Genomic DNA, 8,034 nt, shown 5'->3' with positions numbered 1-8,034 from the left:
TTTTAATAGCACTTGACATTTCACAGAAAAGCCATAATAGCAACTGGTAGATTATTATTATTATTATTAATTTTTTTTGCGGTATGCGGGCCTCTCACTGCTGTGGCCTCTCCCGTTGCGGACCACAGGCTCCGGACGCGCAGGCTCAGCGGCCATGGCTCACAGGCCCAGCCGCTCCGCGGCATGTGGGATCCTCCCGGACCTGGGCACGAACCCGCGTCCCCTGCATCGGCAGGCGGACTCTCAACCACTGCGCCACCAGGGAAGCCCGCAACTGGTAGATTATTGACTAAGACTTTTAAAAAACAAAGTTGGAAATATTACTATAGGCTTACTATAATAAAAAGGGCCTAAGTTAATACCCTGGCTGATGTCTTCTGGGTTGGAGTTAGACGTTTGCAGGAATGATGGCCAGGAGAATTGTGTTGTGGTTGTTAATTAGCCACCCTGGAGTGAGTGAAGTAGCCAAATTTAGTTTTAAAGGCAATGAAAGCCAAATAGCCTCTAAGAATTAAATTACTGCACCAATCTTTACAGTATTGACCTCAGCATTTACAAATGTGCTCAGATTGATTAATTAGAATACTTCTTGATTCAGGAAATTTTAATTCTTAATCTGAAGCCATTTTCTGTTAGGCAACCAAGAACAAAGTAGGTTGTAAATATTCTAAGAGGACCCCTCTTTTCCTCTAGACATAGGCTACAACAAAGTACAACCATGTTTGCTTCAACACTTTTTCACTATCTAAATAGTGCATTTTAAACACCCCAAACTCCTGAGTATGAAGAGTGGTTTTCCCTTAATTTAATGACAAGGGTTTTATTCCTTCCTTCCTCCCTCCCTCCCTTCCTTTCTTTTTTTTTTTTTAAATTTCTTTTGATGTTGACCATTTTTAAAGTCTTCATTGAAGTTGTCACAATATTGCTTCTGTTTTTATGCTTTGGATTTTTGGCTGCATGGCATGTGGGATCTTAGCTCCCAGACCAGGGATCGAACCCTCATCCCTTGCATTGGAAGGTGAAGTCTTAACCACTGGACTGCCAGGGAAGTCTCAAGGATTTTCTTTCACTTAATAGATGAGTGATGATTTAAAGGTCTTTTAATGGTTCTTGAGCAGCCAAAGTAGCAATAGCAAATGGAGTTCCATAATGTGGGGAAAAAACCACCAGTGCTTTTTTGGGCTGTGAGAGAAAAAAATGGATTTCAGGATATGAAAACTTAGTTCTGGGCATTTATAGGGGAGTTGCCAGTAGAAGGGAGTGCTTAATTCCTGAGTAATAATAACCTCAACTTCTTGACTCATTACCCTGACTTGTAATGGGTGAATGCCTACAGCAAAAGTATATTTTAAAAAACTTCTTATTATGAGAAATTTCAAGCATACCCCCAAATAAGGAGAAGCTTCACATACGCAGCATGTCTTCAGCAATTAGCAATATTTTGCCAATCTCATTTCATCTGCCCACCCACCTTTATTTTTACTCAGTCATTTTCAAGGAAATTCCAGACATTATGTCATTTCACCAGTAAAAATTTTAGTTTGCATTTCTAGATTGATAAAAACATTTTAAAACATAACTATTTGCCATTATTACACCTAATAATTTTTTTTTATTATCCTCTAATACCAGGTCTATGTTCAGATTTTCCCGATTGTCTCAAAACTCTTTCTTTACAGTTGTTTTCTTCCAATCAGAATCCAAACAAGATCCACACATAGCACTTGGCTGTGTCTTTAAGTCTCTTTTATTTGATAACGATCCTCCTCCTTCACCTGATCACTGATTTGTTGTAGAATTTGGGTAATTTCTCCTGTAAAATGACCCACATTCTGGATTTGTCTGTTTCCCCTTACTGGCATTTAGTGTGTTTCTTTATCTTCATTTAACTTCTTTCTTTTTCTTTTTTTAACTTGTTTGTTTTCTATAAACGGGAGATTCAAGTTGAATTTTGAGTCGAGAAAACCTTCCATACTTCTGATGCATCACGTTGCAAGGCCCGTAATGGCACACTTGTCCCATTTTTCTAGGTTTTATTAGTGGGTTGAGGTGGTGTCCTCCACTACCAAGTTAGCCATTACCCTTTCACCGAATGGCTTTAGCTTCCACTTATGCTCATTCCTTAAACTCTTGTTTCATAGCTGTAAAATAAATTACAAATTTTAAAACATCACTCGTCTTTCTCTCAAACACTATTTGATTACCCCCAAAAAACGGGTCATATGGGAAAGGCAGGGTAAACTCTTTTTTTTTGCCTAGCCCCCCCCCCCAATTTCAGAGTTATACAACCTCGATAATTACAGGAGGGTTTCATATTATCATGAATTCAGGGTTTTTATATTCAGGTTTTATATTCATCAAAAGTATGTTTTTAAAATTGATGTTGGAGATGGAACCATGAAGCGTTGGCATCAGCCTTCTGAGACAGCGTTTCTCAAAGTATGGCCACAGACCGTATATATCAGAATCCCCTGGGGCATTGGTTAATATGTAAATTCCTGGTCCCCATCAAGACCTACTTGGTCAGAGTCTCTGGGAGTAGAGCCCTAGAATCTGCAATGGAATATGCATTTCTAACAAACTTCTCTAGGGATTTCTAAAATAGCTATGGAATGGATAGCCTTATGGGATTACCTCATCAGAGCTTGGGGACAAAACACCAAGTGGGTACACACCTGAGCAGTTACTTTAAAATAAGGTCACAAGGGCTTCCCTGGTGGCGCAGTGCTTGAGAGTCCACCTGCCGATGCAGGGGACACGGGTTTGTGCCCCGGTCCGGGAAGATCCCACATGCCGCGGAGCGGCTGGACCCGTGAGCCATGGTCGCTGAGCCTGCGCGTCCGGAGCCTGTGCTCCGCAACGAGAGAGGCCACAACAGTGAGAGGCCCGCGTACCACAAAAATAAATAAATAAATAAATAAAATAGATAAGGTCACAAGATCAGTGACCACTGATAATTCAAGAAAACAGAGGATGGATACATTAACTCCTTCAAGAAGGGCCCAACAGACAAGAGTAGTACTATGCAGTCCTGGACCCCATACAGTGCTCTACCCTGGTTGAGACAATCTAGGTTCTGACTACCCATTGTTACTAGAACTCTGGGAAACTTTCACAACAGTAAATCCTGTACAGCGTGGCTCTACATGACAGTGAACTAATCTCTCCTGTGGATTCCCATGGACCACTGTTGTTCACATCTGTAGCCTCAGATCCTGCACAGCTGCTGTCCACTGGGCTCCAGAGACTCCCACTGCATGATATGTGTCATCACATCAGGTAACATGGTTCTGTATCCATTAGGACATGGGGTGCCATTTGTATTTGAAGGATCACTTAGTACTGTTCTCATATGTCCTATTTTTGAATTGCTTATCTCCTCTAGGGAACATACTTTCAGTATTTTATTAAAGTCCCCGAATGCTTGACATTTTGAGCAACAGATTTGTTTAGTTGGTTTTTTATATAAGTGATGATCCATTTTTGTAATTTCATTTGCCTTTATTTATTGAATTTTAAATAGCATTGTTGAATGCACTGACTCATGGGGGTTGGGGGGCGGGGAATACAGATGCTTAGAAGAAGAGCCAAGCTTGCAGACCTTGCCAATTGAATTTTCTACAGATTAGAGAAAGCTAAACTACGTCTCTCAGCATGTTTCTACCCATGTACTTGGGAAGAGAAAATGGGAATCAGGCTCCTGGGGCATAACAGAAGTCCCAGATCTCCCTGAATGAACGCATCCCCATTGTCTGTCAGTGAAGCTCTGTATTATGCCAATATCCAGCCCATGGAAAGAGCATGGCAAAGGACAGCATTGGGCAATCCAGCAGGGCCCTGCAGGGGATCGGAATTACATGCACAGCCTGTTTCGAGATTCTTCAAGTTGCTGCCAAAGCCCTGGCATGGAGCTCCAGGCAGAAACCTGGCCTTGATACCATTTGATAAGGGCAGGAGTCATAAATTCAAATGGCTATGGGGGCCAGGAAGGCAGCATAAAGGAGTGAAGAGGCCTGGACAGGAGACTGGTAGATGAGGGAAATATGTCCCCACTGAAGGAAGCCACCCATCAGCTTCTCCTGGCTGTTACCAGGAACAAGGTCCCTGAATGGCTAGAGCTTTTGATATTTCAAGAAAGGCAGATAATCTGAATTTTTATGTGAATTCTCTAGATTTCAAATGTTGGCATTAATTCAAATAGATTTTAAACACTGCAATGGTTAAACTAAATATGTCTGTGCGTCATTGTTTTGGGGCTTTTGATTTAAGGAAATACAATACCTTAAATTAATACCGCAGTGAAATAGAGGAGAGCTTGTATTTCCCAGACCAAGATGGTAAAAGTTAGAGTCTATAGATGGTTTGCTGATGCTGTTAGCAGAGACTCAAACCATGAACTTTTTTTTTTAAAGAAGACAAGAATGTCTTCTTTTCCTTCTTTTTTTAAAAATAAATTTATTTATTTTAATTTTGTCTGTGTTGGGTCTTTGTTGCTGCGCGCGGGCTTTCTCTAGTTGCAGTGAGCGGGGGCTACTCTTCGTTGTGGTGCATGGGCTTCTCGTTGTGGTGGCTTCTCTTGTTGCTGAGCACGGGTCTGGGTGCGCAGGCTTCAGTAGTTGCAGCACACGGGCTCAGTAGTTGTGGCTTGTGTGCTGTAGAGCGCAGGCTCAGTAGCTGTGGCGCCCGGGCTTAGTTGCTCCGCTGCATGTGGGATCTTCCCAGACCAGGGCTCCAACCCATGTCCCCTGCACTGGCAGGCGGATTCTTAACCACTGTGCCACCAGGGAAGCCCTCAAACCATGAACTTTATAGGGATAAATTAGCTATATTTTGGTCAGTAGCCAGAGGCTAGACATTTGTAATTGTGTGCCATTTGTCATCTAGAAGCTCTGGATCAATGTATATAGATCATTGCAGAACCATAATTCAAAGTCCATGGTCTATTGATTGTGGGTCAATGGTGACATCTTCCTACAAGAAAGCCATCACATTATAGAGCTAGCCCCCTGACCCCCTTGAGTCCTCAGAGGAAGACAGAGCAGAGTATTTACATGGATTGCTTTATAAAACTCTAAGCCTTGACTTGCTGGCAAAGAAAGTAGTGAGAATTTAGGCAGACTGCTTTGCCTTTCTGAAGAGTGATAGCCAGATAGCATGTTCTGCTGAGATTGGATTTCAGTGTTGAGTTGTCTTCTAATTAGTCAGAGAGAGAAAGCATGGCTATATAATTACAACATGTGGACAGAGTGTTCTTTCATGGTTAACTACGTGCACTTACAAAATTAATCTGGACTCTGGGAAATTAGATTGAGTTTAAAGAGAAATTTTAGACTTAAGAAAGCACATTGAATAAAATTTTGGGTATCCTATAAAAGACCAGGGGTGTATGGACTAGAATTCTAGTTCTACCTCTGTCTGCAAACGATATGGGTCTTGATCATTTAACCTCTCCTGGTTCCAAGTTGGTTGAATTAGATGAATCTAACTGTAATATTCAATTGTTCTACAACTTCATTTTTTTTAAGCTGGTTGTTTTCTGTTACTGCTTATAGTCGTTGACTATTCATTTTTCTATCTTGTTTCATTTCAAGGAGATATTAGATGAATCCTTCTGTTTGCTAGAAAAAAAATGGATGGACCTGTCACATATCTATGTTATTATTTTTATACTAGTTGGGACATGGACTGCTCATTGAGATGGGCTTAAAAGGAAATATGATGATGTGGAATCAGTACCAAAAATATTTTGATGAGCATTATTAAGTTATATATGGTTCCCTCTGTTCTGCTGTAAAAGGAAACACAATCGTTGTTTATTAAAATACAGTATTTTAATACCACAATGAAATACACACACACACACTCTCACCAAAATGGCTAAAGTTTAAAAGTCTGATAGGTCTCTGGCCTCGCTCCCGGGATACCCATCTCGGCTAGGGGGTCACTGCCGGTGCCCGCGGGGGTTGGCGCGGCGGCCTTGGGGCCTGGGCTCGGCTACCGCCTCCTCCTCCGCCGCGAGCTCCGAGGGGCCGCGAGATGCAGCCGCGGGGCCCTCCCCCCGGCGTAGTCCCCCACTAACGGGGACTTCACCTCTGTCTCCTCAGCAGACGCGGAAGACCAGCAGCATTGGCATTACTGGGCTCTAGTAATGCAGAATCTGCCTTAATCATAATTTACATTTTGACAAGATCATCCTTCAGTGATTCATATGCACATTAAAGCTTGAGAGGCGCTGATTGAGAATATTATGAAAGATCAACAAAAAGAGGAAAATTTTTTATAGCTGAAAGATCAGGGGCAGTTTAATATTGGTAATATTTTGCCACATTTTGAAAGATAGGTAACGTTTTGTATATGTAGGACGGAGGAGTATGTCCATATGCAAGGGGCTGCCTATGAGGAAGTCCCTAACACCAAGAAATGGCTTAATAAGAATGGGATTTTTAAAAATTCATCATACATAATAAATGCTATGAAAAGGAGGTTCAGGGACTTCCCTGGTGGTGCAGTGGTTAAGAATCCGCCTGCCAATGCAGGAGACACGGGTTTGAGTCCTAGTTAAGAATCTGCCTGCCAATGCAGGAGACACGGGTTCGAGTCCTGGTCTGGGAAGATCCTACATGACATGCCGCAGAGCAACTAAGCCCGTGCGCCACAACTACTGAGCCTGCGCTCTAGAGCCCGTGAGCCACAACTGCTGAGCCCATGTGCCACAACTACTGAACCTCACGCACCTAGAGCCTGTGCTCCGCAACAGAGAAGCCACCACAATGAGAAGCCTGCGCACCGCAACGAAGACCCAATGCAGCCAAAAATAAATAAATAAAATAATTAATTAAAAAAAAAAGAGGTTCAAAGGTGGAAGTGGTTAACTGCAGGAAGGGATCAAGGAAGCCTTCAGAGACAGATGAGGTACATTTTGAAGGAAAAGGAGGAGTTTTTCAGGTTGAAAAGAGGGAAGAGCATTCACTTAAAAATTATGCAAATGCAATAATTGGTCGAGGCAGTCCCTGTATTTTATACTTCTCAATCTTCACAGACCTAAAACAATGCTGATTTAGACCATGAAAAAAAAAAAAAAGTCTGATAATATTAAGTATAGGTAGGATGTGAAGCAACAGGAACTCTGACACTCTGCTAGTGCAAGTATTAGTATGACCACTTTAAAAACCGGTTTGGCATTATCACCCCATTTGAACACATGCCTACCCTATGGCCCAGCAACTTACACCTAAATGTATATCCAACAGAAATGTGTGCCCATGTTCACCAAAGGACACATATAAGAACGTTCATAGAAGCATTTTTGTTTTTGTTTTTTGCGGTATGCGGGCCTCTCACTGCTGTGGCCTCTCCCGTTGCGGAGCACAGGCTCCGGACGCGCAGGCCCAGCGGCCACGGCCCACGGGCCCAGCCGCTCCGCGGCACATGGGATCCTCCCAGACCGGGGCAAGAACCCGCGTCCCCTGCATCGGCAGGCGGACTCTCAACCACTGCGCCACCAGGGAAGCCCCATAGAAGCATTTTTGGTAATAGCCTCAAGTTGGAAACAAACCAAATACCTGATGGTGTTGAATTTGTATATAAACTGTGACATCTTCATACAACACGATACTATACAGCAACAAAAACTAACAAACTGCAGCTTTTCTGAGCAACATGGCTGAATCTCATAATACTGAGCAAAAGAAGCCAGGCAAAAAAGAGTTACACACTGCATGATTTTATTTATAGCAACACAAACAGAAAACTCAGGCAAAACTAAGCTATGGATTTAGAAGTCAGTGTAGGGGTTACCTTTGGGGGAGAGAGCATAGTGGTTGAGAGGAGTGTGGGCGAGGACTTCAGGGTGCTGGTTATGTTCTATTTCTTTACCTGGGTGGTGGTGCACAGGTGTGCCTGTTTTGTGACAATTCACTTAAGATTTATGCATGTATTTATGTTTTAATTAAAAATTAAATTTTCTGAATGTTTGTTTTAAGTTAAAATATTAAAAACATAGGAAGGTTTTGTGCTTAGACATGATATCAACAG

The sequence above is a fragment of the Tursiops truncatus genome, chromosome 5, assembly GCF_011762595.2.
Source record: "Tursiops truncatus isolate mTurTru1 chromosome 5, mTurTru1.mat.Y, whole genome shotgun sequence".
Taxonomy (NCBI): Eukaryota; Metazoa; Chordata; class Mammalia; order Artiodactyla; family Delphinidae; genus Tursiops; species Tursiops truncatus.
Note: the sequence above shows the minus strand (reverse complement) of the source record.